Source organism: Puma concolor, chromosome B1 (assembly GCF_028749965.1).
Source record: "Puma concolor isolate L17-30 chromosome B1, mPumCon1.1.hap2, whole genome shotgun sequence".
In the NCBI taxonomy this organism is placed as follows: Eukaryota; Metazoa; Chordata; class Mammalia; order Carnivora; family Felidae; genus Puma; species Puma concolor.
The window spans coordinates 15,926,560-15,947,403 of record NC_141670.1 but is presented as its reverse complement, the minus strand read 5'-3'; the positions used below and the strand labels follow the sequence as shown (position 1 = coordinate 15,947,403).

The window sequence follows — 20,844 nt, the reverse complement described above, 5'->3', positions numbered from 1 at the left end:
ACTGTAGATTTGCCAGACTCCCGAGGCACAGGAGACTGGGACTCCTGTGGAAAGTAGGGAAGAGGCTGGCTATTTCCATTGTTATTAATAGCAGTACTTACCAGGAGACGGTTCAGCCCCATAGGGAAGGGGCTGCATTTTTCCAGAGAAGGTTCTGGCACCTGGCCTGGGAGAGATGCATCTGTGAGGGCATGGAAGCAGGGTGTGGCTGCAGGTAGAGATGTTTTTAGGGGAGGACAGAATTCCTTAAAACATACTCATATTGAATATTACCATAGTGGTCTCCTCTGGGGGGAAGTGACCTTCCCAGGAGGCGGGAGGCCTCCCCATAGACAGCACAGGCTGTATCAGTCCTGCCTTGTGGCATAGAAGGTGATGGGTTGTATTCAAGTAATCGTACGATGATGCTAGTTTTCCTGTCCAAATTCAATGTGACTTTATGCATGAGTATTTTTCCTGAGGTCAAGGTAACTGGCACCTCAACACCTTATTTAAAAATAGAATATCTGCAGTGCCTGGGTGGCTCCACCAGTTAGACATCAGACTCTTGATTTCAGCTCAGGTCATGATCTCATGGTCCGTGAGTTCGAGCCCTGTGTTGGGTTTCGCACTGACAGGATGGAGCCTGCTTTGGATTTTCTGTCTCTCTCTCTCTCTCTCTCTCTCTCTCTCTCTCTCTCTCTGCCCTTCCCCTGCTCATATGCACACTCTCTCTCCCTCCCTCTCTCAAAATAAATAACATGACAAATTATTTTTAAAATATTGTATCTGTGTGTCCCTGTGAGCACTCCCTTGTGGTGTCTTCTCCGTCCTCCCAGGCAGTGCTTGGTGACCTGCTCTGTAAAGGTTGTTAACTCTATTACTTAACACATATTAAGTCCAAGCTTGCAACAAATAACTTTCCTGTTTATCCGTTAGTAGATTATTGCGAATTCTTACTATCTCATGGAGGAGCCTGAGAAGTGGTTAGACCAGAGCCTCCAGGATTATTCTCTTCTTGACTTGCAGGTAATGCAGCAAAGAAAGGTCATCCACTGAGTTGTTTCCCCCCGTCCTCTGCTTTCATCCACGCTAAGGAAAAGAGACATCTATGTAGCAAAGGTCTAGTCCAAGGTGCTTTGAAATGTTCTGCTGAATCTTCTCTTGCTCTCACCATTCTGTTAGCAGATGAAGTCTCCTGGGAAGTACTGCTATTAACAACAGCAATATCCACCTTAAGAAGCCCCATCTTGATTTGTACCCTGGGGAGACAGAAGCTCCAGGGCAGCACACGGGGTACTCGGAACGAGAGATCTATCATAGCCCTCTGCCTCTTTTTCCTCTTTGAATTTCCTTTTACTTTAGTCATTCCTGGAAACATGGAGTCAGAGGAAAGTTTAGAGGTTTCTACAACCCAGCTGTATGCCAGAGTTACATGCCAAAGTTCTAGCAGAGCCATCCTGGTCTTAACATTCTCCAAAGAATAGGGATTCCATGACACCCAGAGGGACCTGAACTCAGAAATCAGTTGCCGTGGTTGACTGTTAACCAAGGTTTGTTTTTCTTCTCTGGTATGCAAGCACTTTTGAATATTCCTCAGATCAGTTTTTATTCTGGCATTTTCAGTGGCTATCAGGTGGAATTTATCTCTAAATTATGGTCCTTGCCTTGCACTGAAGTCTAGTGGGTTTTGTTTTGTTTTACGAAGTGATGGTTGGGTACCATCTTTGGGGGGCCATTTGACTGATGAATGCTTTGCAGCCTTCTCTTTTTCACATTAGAGAGTTTTATTTCTTTCTCTTTGAGGGAGGAGCCGATGGGAATCGTAACCAGAGGGAGAGTTCTGCCTGTGAACTGGAGAAATAGGAATATATTCCCCCCGGGACCAGGGCAAAGGCAGCCGAGTTCCACATTTGTGGGTCCAGGGTCACCAGGCGCCCAGGAGGTTGGTCTCATTCCAGCAAGTACCAGAGGTATGAATCTAGACTACATGGCTCTCAGTTGGCTCCTTTATACAGAGTCCTTCCAATTCCAAGGAATCCCTAGGGAGGCTGGGATTTGAGACAGGTCCAAAGCAATCCCAACCCTGAGTCATCCTGAGCGCCATGACAACGTCCTAGGAAAGCCCTCCACCCAGGTTTGCCCACCCCAGGCTCATTTTGGAGGGGGTCCCACAGCCCACTCTTCGCCTCTTTCAAGCCAGGTTTTTAGCATCCCGAAGGAGCACCTGCTGAACCCCCAGCTCACCCACTGTGTCAGTCAGTGTTCAGAGAAGCCCTGTCTTCAAGACAGATGAGAGCTGACTCTATTTTAAGGAAATGGAATGCGTCATTTGGTCACAGAATATGATATAAATGACCCTTCTGTGCTAACATGATTAAGAATAGGCAGTTAGGGGAAATTTTTCAACTCATGAGAGATTAATTGATGTAGATGTAAAAAATAGAGCTAACTTCCTTAATCTTCCCATTGGTGATGTGTGTGGGCAGACATGGCTACTTTTTGCTGCCTCCACAGACAGAATACCACCTGTGCATAGGATAGGAGCATTTCTAAGCTCACTCTTCCCCCCAGACTGCAGTGCTCGCATCATCTTTGCATGGTACTGGGGGACTGGGTCACCCGCCCCAAATCTGAGTGTGTTTCATTCTTTGGGTTTGGTGGTTAGATTTTTGTGGGAGGCGAGGAATAGCTGAGTTCTTCCTTTCTGAATTCTAGATCAGGGATCAGCAAAATTTTCCCATCAAGAACAAGACAGGAAATAGTTTTGGCCTTGTGGACCATACATTTTCTGAGGCAGCTACTCAACTCTGCTGGTCTGGTGTGTGGGGAAAGCAGCCACAGATAACATGCAAACTGATGTTTTGGGCCATGGTTTAAATGCGCCTTAATTTACAAAAACAAGTAGTGGGTTTGATGTTGGCCAGCAGGCAGCAGTTTACCCTCTTCCAGAGCCAAAGAGGTGAGAGAGTTCACCTTCTCTCACTGTTTTCAGGGGATGCCTGGTGGTTATGTGACTGTTCGTTCAACAAATATTTATTGCAGAATCTATTGTTGTGCCAGGCTCTCTTGTATGTTTGGGGTACAACAGAGAACAGAGCATACAAAGACCCCTGCCTCATAGAACTTACATTGTAGCAAGGAGGGGCATGTTCTAGGGACAGTAAGACCGGTGTGACCAAGGAGAAGGCTGTGAGGATATTAATGGCAGGGAATGAAGTCAGGGAGGTAATGGGAACTGATCACATAGGGCCTTATAGGCTACGATGTAAGAACTTTAGTTTTTCCTCTGCATGAAATGGGGAGCCACTGGAGAAATATGAACAGAGAAGTGACATGGTCTAACTTCTGTTGGAAGTAAGTGTAAACGGGTTCGGTAGCAAACTGAAGGATAGATGCAGGGATACCTATTAGGAGGACATAGCAGTAATTCAGGAGAGAGGTGGTGGTAGCCTGAACCAGAGCAGTAGTAAGGAAGATGGTGAGAAGTGTGTGGATTCTGGGCTTGTTCTGAAGGTAGAACCAGCATGATTTCTTAATGGATATGTGATGTGTGGGAGGTAAAGCAATCAAGAATATTTTCAGTCTAGCGATTGGAATATGGATTTGCCACCACTTGAAATGGGGAATACTGAAGGTGGAGGCAGTGTTAAATATGCTAGCTTTGAAATTCCTCTTAGCCATCCAAGTGGATATATTCATGTTTGGCATTTAGGAGAGAGGTCTGCACTGGAGATAGAAACGTGTATGGTGTCCGCATGGGATGAATATGAGGTATTTAAAACCATGGGATTATGCGAGATCACCAAAGAAATGAGAGCACATAGGGAAAAAAGGACAGCCAAGATTCTTGGGCATTCTTGTGTTTAGAAGTTGGGGAGAGAAGGACAAACCTAAAAAGGAGATTTAAAAAAGGAGTGATGAGTGAGGGGTGAAAAAGAAACCAAGAGAGTGCAGGCCCTGGAAGCCAGGTGGAAAAAATAAATCAAGGAAGATGGAGTGACCTACTGGGACAAATATTGCTTAGAGATCTTGGATCCAGTGGAAGATGAAGACCGAATGTAGGGCATTGGATTTAACAACACGAATGGTGGTTATGATTGACCTTGATGAGAGCAGATGCACAGGGGGTGAAAGCCTGATTGGAATTGGCCTAAGCGAGAGAGAACAGGAATTAAATGCTGCAATTACAGAAAGCTATTTTACAGGTGTTTTGCTACACAGGAGAGCAGCTTAATGGGGTGATAGTTGGCAGGGGAAGTAGGGCGAAAAAGTTTTTTGTTGGTTTTTGTTGTTGTTTAGTTGCTTAAAACAAAAATAAGAATGTATTACTATATTTCTAACATATGTAGAAATAAAATGTCTGACAAAGGATGGGAAAGGGAAAAATGAAAACTACATGTTTGTGTGGTGGGAATGATTCAGTAGAGAACAAAAATTTGATAACACGGGGCAGACGGGGAAGGCATCCTCCAGTAGGTGAAAAAGATGGGGTCCACAAAAGGAGGTTTTAGCTTTAGATAGTTACATAGAAGACTTCAGTTTCTTGCCATGAAGGAGTAATTGGTACTGGAATTTCCACGAAGGCCTAAAACACAAGGGAAGAATGAGAGAAGGGAAGTAGGTAAGCGAACCTAAAATTACGTAGACTTTCTGCCTGGTGACACTTTCTGGTGTGCAAGACAAGGGGGAAGAATTCAAGCAGGGGGAGGCAGTTTTGCTGAGTTGAGGAAATAGAAATCGGAGTTTGAAGAGGCCAAGGCATCTGGAAAAATTTGCAGGATGGACTACCAGAGAGAAGGACACTGTAAAGGTAAAGAGCTTTATAAATCTGCGCAGGGATTCTGGTGAATCTTTGGTGGCTGAATACTGACCTGTGGATGCGCAATGTAAACCTCCACAGCACTGGACACAGAATAACTATGAGGGAACAATGAATAGAATTCTCAGATTTCATTCAGGGCTGGGAGATGTTTGAATTCTGACCAGTTACAATGGAAAACCCTCACTGAACACTCAGAGCACTCAACAGAGGCACCAGAAGCATCAGACATTAATAGTAAGGGTTAACTATCAGTCACTAATTAGTCTAGAGGAAAAGCTACTCTAGACTTGTTCTAGCATGTCTTAAATGCATGATGTAAAAGGATCAAACAAGTAACTTAACTGCCTGTCAAAATAAACTTCAACAGTGTTTTTTTTAAAGACAACAATTTGGCCATTGTTTATAGTGCTGCTATAAACATTGGGGTGCATGTGCCTCTTCAAATGAGCATTTTTGTATCTTTTGGATAAATTCCTAGTAGTGCAATTTCTGGGTTATAGGGTAGTTCTATTTTTAATTTTTTGAGGAAACTCCATACTGTTTTCTAGATTGGCTGGGCCAGTTTTCATTCCTATTAACAGTGCAATAGGGTTCCCCTTTCTCCATCCACATCCTTCCCAACATCTCTTGTTCCTGAGTTAATTGCAGCCATTCTGACCTGTGTGAAGTGGTATCTCATTGTGGTTTTGTATGTTTGTATTTCCCTTATCATGAGCGATGTTGAGCATCTTTCCATGTGTTTTTTGCCATCTGATGAATGGGTTAAGAAGATGTGACACACACACACACACACACACACACACACACACACACACAATGAAATACTACTCAGAGATGAAAAAGAATGAGATCTTGCCATTTGCAACAACGTGGATGGAACTAGAGTGTATTATGCTAAGCAAAATAAGTCAGAGAAAGACAGATATATGTTTTCACTCATATGTGAAATTTGAGAAACTTAACAGATGAACACAGGGGAAGGGAAGGAAAAATAAAAAAAGAGAGGGAGGCAAACCATAAGAAATTCTTAAATACAGAGAACAAACTGAGAGTTGATGGGGATGGGTTAAATGGGTGATGGGCATTAAGGAGACTACTTTTCAGGAGGAGGACTGGGTGTCATATGTAAGAGATGAATCACTGGGTTCTACTCCTGAAACCAGGACTACACCATATGTTAACTAACTTGAAAATAAAGAAATAATAATTTTAAAAAACCCAAAATCTAGACTCTCAACACAAAGAAAATCCAATAAAAAATTACTAGATATGTGAAGAAGTAGAAAAATGTGACCCATAACCTTAAGAAAAATAAATTGATACAATCAGGATGAAGAAATGACAGAAAGATGGAGTTAGCAGACAAGAACATTAAAATAGCTACTATAGCAGTTCAAGAATTAAAGAAAAATATGAATATGGTGAAAGAAATAAAAGATACATTTTTAAAATAACTATAGTTTCTAGAGGTAAAAATATATAATATTTTGAATTAAAAAATTCACTGGGTGGACTTCATAACAGATTAGACTATATAAAAAGAAAGATTAATTAACTTGACAGCAATAGAAGCTATCTAAATAGGAGCACAGAAAAATTAATTAATTAATTAATTCTGGAAAAAAAAGAAATGAACAGAATCTCAATGACTGTATGTCAATATCAAGCAGGAGTCCCAGAAAAAAGAGAGGTGCAAAAATATTTGAAGAAATAGTTCCTGAAATATTTCTGAATTTAATACAAACTATAAGCCCACAGACCTGAAGAGCTCAATTAACCCCTAACAGGGTAAATAAAAAGAAAATCAGGCCAAGGCACATCATAATTAAATATAGAAAATACCTGATAAAGAGAAAAGTATAAAAATAGCCAGAGAAAAAGACATGTTGCATGCGGAAGAATAGACATAATAACTCAACAAATTTCTCATCGGCAACAACCTAAATCAGAGGACAATGGAATGATATCTTAAAGGTGCTGAAAGAGGGGTTCCTGGGTGGCTCAGTTGGTTAAGCGTACAATTTTGGCTCAGGTCATGATCTCATGGTTCATGGGTTTGAGCCCCATGTTGGGCTCTGTGCTGACAGCTCAGAGCCTGGAGCTTGCTTTGGATTCTGTGTCTCCCTCTGTCTCTGCCCCTCCCCTGTTCGTGCTCTGTCTCTCAAAAATGGATAAATGTTAAAAAAAAAAATTTTTTTTAAAGGTGCTGAAAGAAAAGCTTGTCAACTTTGAATTCTATATCCAGAGAAAATATTCAAAGACAAGGCAAAGTTAAAACACAAACAGACAGGGGTGCCTGGGTGGCTCAGTCGATTAAGCATCCGACTTCGGCTCAGGTCATGATCTCACAGTCTGTGAGTTCGAGCCCTGCGTCGGGCTCTGTGCTGACAGCTCAGAGCCTGGAGCCTGCTTCACATTCTGTGTCTCCCTCTCTCTCTGCCCCTTCCCTGCTCATGCTCAGTCTCTCTCTGCCTCAAAAATAAATAAACATTAAAAAAAATAAAATAAAACAGAAACAGACAAGGAAAAGCTGAGGAGATTTGTTGACAGAAGGCTTATACTGCAATAAATATTAAAAGGTATCCTTTAGGCTAAAGGAAAGGGATAACATATGAAAACTGGTGCTGTAGAAAGGAAAAAAGCGTACCAGAGGAGCACCTGGGTGTCTCAGTCAGTCAACCATCCAACTTCAGCTCAGATCAGGATCTCATGTTTCGTGGGTTCAAGCCCCATGTCAGCCTCTCCACTGTCAGCTTGGAGCCTAGAGCCTACTTTGGATTCTGTGTCTTCTTCTCTGTCTGCCCCTCCCCTGCTCATGCTGTCTCTCTCTCTCAAAGATAAATAAACATTAAAAAACTGTTTTTAAAAAAAGAGTGCGAGAAATGGTAAACATGTAAGAAATTATAAAAGACTTTCTTCTAGTTTTAAAACTTTTATTAAAGTATAATTGCTTAAAACAGAATAATAATGTATTACTAGATTTATAACATATGTAGAAATAAAATGCCTGACAAAGGATGGGAAAGGGAAAATGGAAATACATTATTATAAATTTCCTTCATTATATATAAAGTGGTATCATACTATTGTAAACCCTAGAACAATTAAAAAAACCCAGGTAGGTATCATGAATTGCCAATAAAGTAGATAAAATAGTAAAAGTACATTAAATTAATCTGGAAGAAGGAAAACAAAAATCAGATGGAACAAATAGAAAACAAATATCAAGATGATAGATTCAAACTCAATCATACTGATAATTACAGTAAATGTAAATGGTCTGAGCACTCCAATAAAAAGGCAGAGATTGGGGCGCCTGGGTGGCGCAGTCGGTTAAGCGTCCGACTTCAGCCAGGTCACGATCTCGCGGTCCGTGAGTTCGAGCCTCGCGTCGGGCTCTGGGCTGATGGCTCAGAGCCTGGAGCCTGTTTCCGATTCTGTGTCTCCCTCTCTCTCTGCCCCTCCCCCGTTCATGCTCTGTCTCTCTCTGTCCCAAAAATAAATAAACGTTGAAAAAGGCAGAGATTAAAAAAAAAGAGCAAGATCAAGCTATCTGTTATCTATAAGAAATGCATTTTAGGGGTGTCTGGGTGGCTCAGTTGGTTGAGTGCCTGACTCTCGATTTTGGCTCATGTCATGAGTTCACAGTAACAAGATCAAGCCTCACATTGGGCTCCATGCTGGGCATTGAGCCTGCTTAAGATTCTCTCTCTCACTCTCACTCTGCCCCTCCTCCACTTGCACTCTCTCAAAAAAAAATGCATTTTTAAAAATACAGATGTAGATAGGTTAAAAGTAAAAGGGTACAAAAGGGTAAGAAAGTGCTAATCATAGAAAAACTAAAATGGCTATATAAATATCCTAGAAAGTAGACTTCAGGATAAAGAATATTGCCAAAGACAAAGAGAAATATCTCCTCATGATAAATAAGCCTCAAGAAGATACTACATAATCTTTTATTTATTTATTTATTTATTTAAAAAAAAATTTTTTTTTTCAACGTTTATTTATTTTTGGGACAGAGAGAGACAGAGCATGAACGGGGGAGGGGCAGAGAGAGAGGGAGACACAGAATCGGAAACAGGCTCCAGGCTCTGAGCCATCAGCCCAGAGCCCGACGCGGGGCTCGAACTCACGGATCGCGAGATTGTGACCTGGCTGAAGTCAGACGCTTAACTGACTGCGCCACCCAGGCGCCCCTACATAATCTTAAGTGTGAAGAGATCTAATAACAGCATTTCAAAATAGATGAAGCAAACTCTGATGAAACTGAAACATAAAGAAACAAATCCTCAGTAATAGTCAGAAACTTCAACACCCCTCTCTTGATAACCTTAGGACAAATATCTCATACTGATAGGTAAGCTAGTTTATCAAGAAGACAATACATAATCCTAAATGTGTAGGCTTCTAATAATAGAGTTTCAAAACATGTGAAGCAAAACCTGATAGAATCGAAAAGATAAAAAAAACAAATCCTCAGTTCTAGTCAGAAACTTCAACACTCCTTTCAGTAAGGCCATAGGAGATTTGAAAAACTCTATTAACCAACTTGTCTTAATTGACATTTATAAACTACTCTTCCCAAGCAACAGCAGAAAATATATTCAAGTGTGCATGGAATTTTACTAGGTAGACCATAATCTGGGCCATAAAACAAGTCTCAAGAAGTTTAAAAGAAATGAAATTATACTGACCAGATCTCTGGATTGAAATTAGAAATTGGCAATGAAAAGATATATAGGACATCCCTAAATATTTGGAAATCAAACAACTCATTTTAAATAACTTAAGGGCCAAAAAGAGAAAAGGAATTACAAGAACAATTTTTTTAATATTTTGAGCTGAATGATAATCAAAGCACTACATATTCGTATTTAAATTTGCGACATGTAGATAAAGTAGTATTTAGAAGGAAGTGTATAATTTAATGCTTATATTAGGAAAGAAGAAAGGTCTAAAAAAAAAAGAGGTTAGAGTGGGAGAGAGCCAAAGCATAAGAGACTCTTAAAAACTGAGAACAAACTGAGGGTTGATGGGGGGTGGGAGGGAGGGGAGGGTGGGTGATGGGTATTGAGGAGGGCACCTGTTGGGATGAGCACTGGGTGTTGTATGGAAACCAATTTGACAATAAATTTCATAAAAAAATACATAAAAATAAAAATGTAAGATGTAGGTGTAAGCTTCTACCTTAAAGAAGAGCAAATAAACCCAAACTAAGTAGAAAGAAGAAATGTTTCAAATTAGAGGGAGACATCAAAATAGAAAAGGAACACTCTGGGGGGAAAAAAAAATCAATGAAGCCAGAAACTGGTTGTAGATAAGAGCGTGCACAGCAACAGAGCATGTGCGTGCAAATGCTAGAGGGGTGGCTCTGGTGGCAGAAGTTATTTTCTGACCACCTGGACATTCTCGGTGAAATAGGAGGCAATGTGAGCAGCTGGGAGTGAGGATAGGATAGAGGTGTTGCGAAAAGGGGGAGGGGCAATTGTGACCTGGGCCTCTGGGACTGTGGGAGAGCAAGTGGTCTCATGTTGTATGTTAGGCTGGCAGCGTTAATGCTCCCTTGAGCATCAGAGCATGTCTACTACTTCGTATCTCCTGCGTAATTATATTTACTAGCATCCTTGTACAATATGGGTAGTATAGGCGTTATTACCCTACGTCACAGATTGAGAAACTAAAGTACCAAAAGGTTAAATGGCTGGCCTAAGGTCCTGAAATTTGCTAGTGGTGAATTGGTGTCTAGAATCCCTGTAATTACAGTCTCATATAACTACAGTTAAAGCTATTTTATAGGAATAAGAGGATCTAAAGCTCTGAAGGGTTCAGTAACTGGCCAAAGTACACACAACTGATCCCCCCTCGGGATCAAAGTCCAAAACGAACTCAGGTCAAATGACCTATTCACCTCACCTTACCTCACTCTCCAGGGAAAATGTACATGATAACATTGCATAAAAGTAAATTTAATTTAAAGATGTTTTTAATTTAACTTTCTATTCTATATTTATGGAACAGATATGATTCTTTTGACTTAAGAAGGTATTTGTATTTCCCAGGTGGGCTTAAATAGGCTGGTTTTATTTGTTTTCTTACATAAGGCTTTTTTTAATTTTTTTTTTAATGTTTTATTTATTTTTGACTGAGAGAGAGAGAGACAGAGCATGAGCGGGGGAGGGTCAGAGAGAGAGGGAGACACAGAATCCTAAGCAGGCTCCAGGCTCTGAGCCGTCAGCATAGAGCCCGACACGGGGCTCGAACTCACAGACCGCGAGATCATGACCTGAGCCAAAGTCGGACGCTCAACCAACTGAGCCACCCAGGCACCCCAAGGCTTTTTTTTTAAATAAAGAAAATAATTTGCTTGAGACATTCCAGACCATGTTATAGATCCACCTGGCTCAAAATAAACAGACATCAGATTATTTAACCAATCTTCTTTGCACATATGCCTTGCCTCTGTCTGTGCTCTGTGTCCAAAGTCTAAAGGTGTACGTAACCTGGTTTACTTTTTCCAGGATAAAGTCTGAACCAATTCCTGGGTTGCCCCACATAATAAGTAAACCTCAGATACAATTAATTCCTATGAATAAGTCTCTGTATTTATTTATTTTTTTAACGTTTTATTTATTTTTGAGACAGGGAGAGACAGAGCATGAACAGGGGAGGGTCAGAGAGAGGGAGACACAGAATCCAAAACAGGCTCCAGGCTCCAAGCTGTCAGCACAGCTGAGTTCGATGCGGGGCTCGAACTCACGGACCGTGAGATCATGACCTGAGCCGAAGTCGGCCGCTCAACCGACTGAGCCACCCAGGTGCCCCATCAGTCTCTGTATTTAAGTTTCTGATTCTGATATTCTGATTCTGATATTCAGATGATAGGTTGTTCAAGACCTACAAGAATCAAAGCCATCTTGTTCCTTTAAAGGCTTAAGTTGTAAAAATAATTTTTAGGATTTTTGGTTTTTTTTACTTGAAACATTTGGTTAATACTGTCCTTAAAATGAATAATCTTAAAAGATTTTAATTTAACTTTATTTTATTTTATTTTAATTCCAGTATAGTTAACATATAGTGTTATATTAGTTTCAGGCGTACAATGTAGTGATTCAACAATTCCATACATTACCCAGTGTTCATCACGATGGGTATACTCCTTAATCCTCATCACCTACTTCACCTATTCCTTCACCTATAAAGTTTTATTTATTATTATTTTTTAATGTTTATTTATTTTTGAGAGAGACACAGAGACAGAGTGTGAGCCAGGGAGGGGCAGAGAGAGAGGGAGACACAGAATCTGAAGTAGGCTCCAGGCTCTGAGCTGTCAGCACAGAGCCTGATGTGGGGCTTGAACCCATGAACCGTGAGATCATGACCTGAGCTGAAGTTGGACGCTTAACTGACTGAGCCACCCAGGTGCTCCTCCACCTGTAAAGTTTTAAAAAATATCTGTAGAATGCATCAATTATTATAAAGGACTTTGAAAGCCATCTTGTGAAGTCAATGTTATGAATCCCATCCTGTTGATGGTGTGCCTTGAGGTTCAGATGAGAATGCCATGCCATAAGGGAAGACCAGGACTCTAATTCTTAGCCCAATACTCTTATCACAGTGATACACCTTTTTCTAGAGGCACCATGACAGATCAAGGGCCCAGGCTAACATGCTGGTCAGATCACCATCTTAGAAAAGCGTACATCTTGACTCTTCCATTTATTTGTTTTTGGTGACCCCTATTTTATTTGGGACTAATACTCAGAACGCTAATTGGGCCACTCTATGACCTTTAAGAGAGAGAAAGAAATAGGGGTCCTAGTGGGTGTAGTTGAAGAGACTCCCAAATTAAAAAGGCCTCTCACAGAGCTGGGTCTTTGGGCAAGTTATATGCAAAATATGAGACAATTTGGGCTCTCTTGAAAAACACAAACATTTCAGTCACTTTCGTGGGAAGAAGTGTGGGGTTTACTATCCCTCTGTGCTCAGCCTACGAAGCTGGACTCAAAGCTATCACTTAGTTTGTGAGGTAGAAATTACCTTCTCCAACCTGAGCACCGTTAAGTTTCTACTCTGGGCTATGTAAAAAGTCAGATGATATACTACAGACACAAACTGTCTGTGTATTCATGGGAAACGCTGGGAACACTTCACAGAGGACCGCTGGTTGCCTTGGCAACCTAACAGCCCTCTAGGACAAGGCTCCAAATAGACAGGAGGCAAGGACACCAGAGCCAAGGTCTGTAGAAATACTGCTTTCTATGCTTAAGACTTCCCTGACAACATTCATATCTAAAACATGAAGGCCCAAGGCCACGTTCAATAAGCTCACAGAGCCATCAGCATAAGACCAAAACTGATCTGGTGCCATGTGTGTAAGTAGAATATGTATCCCTTCTTTCCCTTACCCAGCTCCACCACTTGGGTGAATTCAGAAGAAAGCATATGGAGTCATGGATCTTGTCCAATGAACCTGTTACCTCCTTGAAAATATGATTTAAAAAATCATGGAGATGATATTTTTAGTAAACACACCAGAATTTACCTATCCATGGCTTTTCCTTGGAAGATGTGGGGGATAGGAGGAAACTATTGCCCCAAATATAAATGGTGCTGAATGTGTTCCTTTGGACCTTCACAAGCAATTGCTAGACATAAAAGACAGTCAATCTGTTTAGGGTTTTTTTGGTCAGACTTCAAGTCTGTTAGTTTGTTTTTAACTAAAAATCGAACTACGTACTGATGTGTGCCCAGCACATACTTGTAGGCCACTAAAATGTTTGATAAATGTTCAGTTATCCATCCACCTCCATCCCTGTGTTTCCCCCAAATCGAATCTACCTTTGAAGATTCACCACCACCAGTAAGTCAAAAGGATGCTCAGTGGAGTCTGGATGGGTTTCCAAAAGGGCACCTTAGAAAGCCATAAGCAACGATGGCAGCATTGGGATATTACAAGGTATCCCAATGGGACCACTTTGAAGGAGACAGAATTCAGTTGGTGTCCACTTTGAAGGGGGCAATATTCACCAGGTGCAATGGTTTTCAATCAAGACCACACATTCTTTGACACTTTCCCCATGAAAGGTGGGGTTTGTGCCCCTTCCTTGAAAATGAGCAGGCTTGTGAGTGACCAGCTGGGAACAGTGAAAGTGATATGTGACTGCCAAGGCTAGCTCACAAGAAGTCATGCTGTTTCTGCCTTGTTGACTGGAATACTCATTTTTAGAGCCTTGAGCTACCACGTAAGATGTACAATTGCCCTGATCCCATCATGCGGTGAGGAGGCTCAGTACACATGGAGAGGTCAGATATAGATGCACTTCATCAACAGTCTAACTGAGCCGGCCTTTGAGGCATTCCAGCTCAGACCTTGGGCATATGAGTACAGATATCTCCAGATGATTCTAGCGGCCAGCTGTTCAAGCTGCTCCTGGCTATGTGAGTCTCTCCAGCTGAGACACGAGCTGTTGTGGAGCAGAGACAATCCCCAGTCTGTCTAAATTCCAGACCCAAAGAATTTGTGAGCGTAACAAAACAGTGCGCTGCTAAATTTAGCGTGGTTTATTATAAAACAATAGATAACTGGACCGCTTGGTTTAAGAACTGGGTATCTAGTAAAGTAAGTCATTATTTTAAGATCGCACCTCCCTCATCTCCCACAAATACACTGAACAAAGACTGTAAAAAGTGGTACACTCATTTTATCATGATTCTGCCAAGTAGTGAATTCAAGTTTTCTGTCTTGTGGTATTTGTGCCTCCTCTTCAGGCTGTCATGAGTGAAGGGTTGGTCTTTCTGGGCCTTTTTTTCTTCATCTCTAACATGAGCAATACATGATCTCCAGTGATGTCAGGATTCTAAGGTTTTAGGCATGAACTAGGTGCAAAAAGTGTTATGCCCCCAGCAGCATTATTTACACCAAACAAAATAAAGAAAATGTGGCATATACGTACAATAGGACGGTATTCGGCTTGAAAGAGGAATGAACTACTTATACATGCCACAATGTAGGTGAACCTTGAAAACATTATCCTAAGTGAAATAAGCCAGGCACAAAAGTACAAATATTATGTGATTCCACTTAAATAAGGTACCTAGAATAGGCAAATTCATGGGCACAGAAAGTAGAACAGAGGTTACTGGGGATGAGGGGGAGGAAGGATGGGGAGGGGGTCAATATTTAATGCGCACAGAGTTCCAGCATGGGCTGATGAAACCATTCTGGACACAGTTGAGCAACATTGTGAATGTTCTTCTGGCCACTGAATTGTACACTTAAAAATGGTTAAAATGCTAACTTACACGGTATGCCTATTTTACTACAATTAAAAAATAAATTTTTTTAAAGTTTAATTCCTATGAGCTTTGACTCTGGAGCCCTAGCCTCTGGTCACTATGAGGAATGAGGATATATGCTCTGGTTCACCTTCATGCAGTCATGTAGGATGAGCTGGAAATGCCATCAGCCTTCTCAGTTGTCCCAAGAGCATTCACCTCCTCAACAGAGATTTCTGGATGCCCTTGAGGGATAGCTGAAAGAAGCCTCCATTATTACATGGCCCAACACCCTCACCTTGCAAATGAGGAAAGAGGAAATATAACTCAAGGAAGCATCATCTGAGGAAATAAGGAAATCCAGCTAGATACCTTAAAGCTCTAAATAAACCAAGTCTGGCATTTTCTCTTGTAGGATAATAGTCTATTTTCCTCTATAAATCTCATTTTTAACTTGCTTGTCATTTTTGTGTTCGTCTCTAGGTCATGGACCCAGAATAGGAATCCCAGAATAGGTCTCTGGGAAGATTATTCTACTGAGGCTCTAGTTTGAACATCCTTCCCAACATATTCATCTCAGCAGACACTACCAATTCACTAACGTTGGCATAAAAGATGAAATCTACTCGCCATTCCTGTTATAATGTGGTTTATTGTGATATGGTGGCAGGGCCACTGACGTTCAGTGACCTGAATTTAAATCTAGACTCATGCCGTGACCTGGGTCAGTCATTAAACCTCTCTGTTGTTTAATTTGCTTCATGGGTAAAGAGTGCAATCAGAGGAGATAAACCCTAAAATGCCTCCCAGCTTCTAGGATTCTGTATTCTCTGATTCTGTATTTATTTTTGTTTCTGCTTTGAAAGTGAGGAAGTGACCTAAATACTTGAAATTATCACGCACTGATCACTTCTACTATGTTTTCCATGCGTATGTAAAATGAGCTTTGGTGGCTGGATCATGGTGGATGCTCTGTGGTCCTATCTAGTTCTCCATTCCAGAGTGGAGGACTCACTTCTCCCACTGCTGGGTGTTCGCCTGCAGACAGCTGCCATTTTCAGCCCTTCTCCAGGAGTTGCTTTTGGCTGAAGTAAGCCACTTTGAGTGAGGCATATTGCCTTCACAGCGGCAGCCCATATCCAGCAACTGACCCATCTCAGGGTATAAAGACCTAGTCCCTCTACCCCAACTCTGGACAACTCTGAAAGGTTCTCCCAGCTTCAGAGCTCCTCAAGGGTTGGCTAACGCTTTTGATAAGACTAAACTATAATCCAGTTTCTCCCTCTGGGTTCCAAGTAACAGCTTATCATTCACTGACCTCTCCCAATGACATGATGAGGTGGATACAATTGTTAAGGAGCTTGTGGAGGTAAACTTGAATTTGCTGGTTGTTTCTGTTAGTTGATAGTTCCCTAAAGGATTCCTTACAGCCTTCCACCAAAGGTCTTTGAGGCCAATGCTATCTTAGAATAGTCTCTGGGATCTTGTTCTGTTTCCTCATTCCTACTGCTACTGGTCAAAATCTCCTCATCTTATCCATGGAATATTACCTCATTGGTCTTCTTGTCTCATCTCTCTTTTCCTCAGTTTATCTGTTTTACTGGAACCCAAATTAACCCTCCTAAAAAAAAATCAAATTTAGGGGCACCTAGGTGGCTCAGTCAGTTGAGCATCCAACTCTTGATTTCAGCTCAGGTCATGATCCCAGGGTCATGGGATTGAGCCCTGCATTGGTCTCCACACTGAGCGTGGAGCCTGCTTGGGATTCTCTCTCTCTCTCTCTCTCTCTCTCTTTCTCTCTCTCCCTGCCCCTCTCTCTAGAAAATTAATCAGCTCCGTCTTCAACTTATAAACCCCTGCTGGTTCCTGTTTCCTCAAGGATAAATTCTGAGCTCCCTATGAAAGACCCTCCCCCATCTAACCCTACACCACTGCTCTATCCCCATCCTCATCACACACGGTTCCTCTCTGTTCTCCACATATACCCTGGCCTGTCCGGGCAGGATGGTCTTCTCGTCCTCTGCTCCCTTAGCCTAGAATGCACTGCCCTCAGTCAGGCCTTGGGATTTCAGTTCATTTTTTTTTTAACGTGGGAAATGTGTGTGTTGTTTGTATTGGGCCAAGCAAGAGAGACGATATCTTATGATAATACCAACTATTAGCACCTTGATTTCATGAAAGAAAGAAAATTGACAATACTCCCAAGGTAGAAAGGACATCGTCTCCTACCAAAGTTCCTTCAAATTCCATAAATCTAGCTTTCTGAAAGACTTACAACCTTGCCCTTATTTTTCTCGTTTCCCCTGAGACACAGTGAAAAATGAATCACCAGCATCAGTCCATGGGCTTGCTTTTGAGACCTACTTCCCCACCCATCTCTTTCTTTCTAGAAAATTCCCTCCCATCCTTCGAGATAAAGTAGGAATGCTGCCTCTTGAGTAGAGTCTTTCCTGACTCTCTGTGTCAGAGATAGCCCCTATCTCCTTGTTTCTGTCCTTGTTACTGTGTAACACACGTGGGCTTTTCATGGAAGTTTCTGGGCATATAAGTTTCTGGGCATAAATCACTAAAGCCCCTCAAAAGTCTTCTTAAACCTACCCTCTCCTCCCAGCTTTCCATTCCCCGTGGCAGCAGTGCTCAGTCTCTCTCTGTAGAACTTCTCCTTCAGCCCTTCTAGGTATACTCCTACAGCCCCATTACCTAAGGCTGCCCTGGAAGAGAGTTTAGCAAACACGAAATCTGCCTCCTGCTCAAATGACAAACATCCCTCAGGCATCCCCTTAATCCAATTTGCCACCTGTCCATCTACTTATAGTCTTGTGGCCCTGAGTAAACTGATAAGCTGAGGTACTCGGGGCAGAAAGAAGTCATCTTTGCAGGCTGCACCTTACACACTCACGCATGCGCACATGCATGTATACACACACGTGCACACACATATGCACAGTTCTAAGAAATGAAACCGACTAAGTTCTATAGCCACTATTGACCTAGTCCATGAGATGCCACTGTTCAGTTCTCAGGGATATGCCTGGTAGCTCTTCCATTTGATACATTTCCTGTTCCTATAACCACAGTCTTCATCTTCTCTAGAGTGAGGAAGACATTTTTAAGACATTAGGGCGACTTCACTGGGACACCAGCATCTGGGAACCCAGTCATTATGAAAGATACAATGCTGAAACACAGATGAAAATCATGCTCTCTCTTAAGCCCAAATCAAAGGTGGGGGTCTTTTTTTTTTTTTAATGTTTTTACTTATTTTTGAAGGAGAGAGAGAGAGAGAGAGAGAGAGAGCATGAGCGGGGGAGGGGCAGAGAGAGAGGGAGACACAGAATCTGAAGCAGGCTCCATCTAGGCTCTGAGCTGTCAGCACAGAGCCCGATGCGGGGCTCAAACTCACGAACTGTGAGATCATGACCTGAGCAGAAGTCGGACGCTTAACCGACTGAGCCACCCAGGCGCCCCAAAGGTGGGATGGAATGGACCCTGATGTGCTTGCCAAATGGGCTCAGTGTGAATGGGCTTATATCACCTGCATTCACTGCCTATTCCTCTGGCCAGCCTCCGGGCCCTGGCTGTCATTCTAGTGTCAGAAGCCAGAGAGGAGAGGCCCCACGTTGGCATTGGCCTGGGGATCTGAGAAATCAACACGATGACTGTTCCCGGGGCTTCCTAGAAACTGTCTGTAGTTTAGCCAGACCTGCTGTGGGCAGGGTCTTATGCCAGCTACACACACCAAGGAAGCCACAGCTTGGTTGATGAGAAATTCTGGGAAGGAATCAGGCCCTCTGTGCTCTTCCCTCTTGCCAATCATGGCCACTGTTGGTTCCCAGAAGATTCTTTCACTATGTTAAACCTGTTCCTTACCTGTGTGGAGGCAAGCCATGCTTTGTGACACTATGATAAGACCAAAGGGCAGCAAACATGTGTGGCCTGTTGGAAGGAATCTGTCCACTTGATTGCTCCTTATGTGTCTTACTACTTATTGGGAGTTACAGGTTGTCCACAGAAGGCAGTCTGTCCTCAAGGTGCTTGACAGAGGATGTACAATTTCCCTCCTTTAAGGATAGTTTATTTCTCCCCTTGGGCTGTTTGTTCAAACGCACATAGGAACAGAAACACAACTTCATTTTCCCAAAGAAATGACCTGATAACCCAGCGAGGTAAATGTAAAGGACAAATTCTGTCGGGCCGAGCCTATGAAGGCAGCATTCTGGTGGCAGTGATTTGGGTGATAGAAATGGTCAGGGGTTGATGGAGGCCTTCCTCCTTGCCGGTGAGTCTGGATTTGACCTGTCATGTGCCTTACTGCTAATATTATGTTCTGTTTTTGTTTATTTGGATGGACAAAGGGGCAGATGGGGCAGAGAGCAGAAGTGTGTTTAATATTTATCAAAATCACCTGATTCAAACTTTAGCCACACAAAGAAGCAATATCCTTTGGGCAGCTTCTCTGAGGATAAGGCAAAGTGTAGTGATGGAAGAGATGGGCCTGGTTTGGAGGGCTAGCAGGTGCCTCCCCACAGCAGATGAAGTCCTGAGGGCCACAAGGAAGCCTGTCTTTAGGTAGGATCTTAACACTTACTGTCTTACATTGTAATTCTCTTTTCGCAAGTAAATTTTTAGAGTGAAATAGATATAACATAAAATATGCCATGTTACTCCCTTTAAGTGCAGAATTTAGTGGCTTTTTTAAAAAAAAATTTTTTTTTAATGTTTATTCATTTTTGAGAGACAGAGAGAGACGGAGTATGAGCAGGGAAGGGGCAGAGAGAGAGGGAGACACAGAATCTGAAGCAGGCTCCAGGCTCCGAGCTGCTAGCACAGAGCCCGACGCGGGGCTCGAACTCACAAACCGTGAGATCATGACCTGAGCCGAAGTCGGACGCTCAACCGACTGAGCCACCCAGGCGCCCCCCAGAATTTAGTGGCTTGAGGTACATTCACAATATTGTGCCATCATCACCACTATCCATTTCCAGAACTATTTCACCATCCCAAGCAGAAATTCCGTACCTGCTAAACAATAACTCCCCACTCCCTCTTCCCTCACCCCCGGGGGCCTCTATTCTACTGTCTCGGCGAATTTGCCGATTTCAGGTACCTCATATAAATAGAATCGTATGGTATTTGTCCTCTTGGGTCTGGCTTCTTTCGCTTAGCATAATGTCTTCAAGGTTCCTCCATGGTCTAGAATGTATCAGCACTTCATTCTTATTAAGGATCAGTAGTATTCCACTGAAGGTACAGACCACATTTTGTTTCTCCATTCCTGTTGATGGACACCAGGGCTGTTTCCACCTTTTGTCTGTTGTGAATAATGCCGCTGTGAACATTGGTGGGCAAGTCATTGTAATTCCTTTTTGCCACTCTAGTGGAAATGGAAAAGGTCAGGCGGCAGGGGGAAAGGAGGCTTGTCCTAGCCCTCTACCCCCACCCAGCACCCCTCCCAGACTCCAGCTGGAGGGGACCGTAGCTCAGGGTCCCACACTGCAACACGGGCATAGGGAACATCCAGCAAGAGAGAAAGTGTGGCCGGCTTTCCAACTACTTGTTGGAAAGAGAGAATGCTGCCCCTCCCCAGCCCCCAGAAGAGATGGTGGGGGAGGGGTTCCCATCTCACATCTGTTTGGTAATTGCATTTATGGTGTATAGTCTAGAAAGATACAAACCAAAATGTTTCCCGTGCTTATTTTGGAGGACGGAGTTATTGGTGATACTTTCATATCAGCTAAAAATAGAACTATTTCTGTTTTTTA

The 20,844-nt window shown here is 42.4% G+C and overlaps 1 long non-coding RNA gene across 3 annotated transcripts in view; it reads right to left on the bottom strand.

Moving 5' to 3' along the window:
- LOC147581482 (uncharacterized) overlaps positions 1-20,844 on the bottom strand; it is a 131,356-nt gene that overhangs the window by 99,222 nt on the left and 11,290 nt on the right. Inside the window, exons 4-5 of one of the 3 annotated variants that reach the window (XR_015249955.1) lie at positions 20,190-20,456; positions 2,743-4,567 (exon numbers count right to left, since the gene is read on the bottom strand). This is a non-coding gene — a long non-coding RNA (uncharacterized LOC147581482). Of the gene's footprint in view, positions 1-2,742; positions 4,568-18,481; positions 20,457-20,844 lie in introns of those variants that run through there. The other 2 variants (XR_015249954.1, XR_015249956.1) reach the window with 2 other exon arrangements.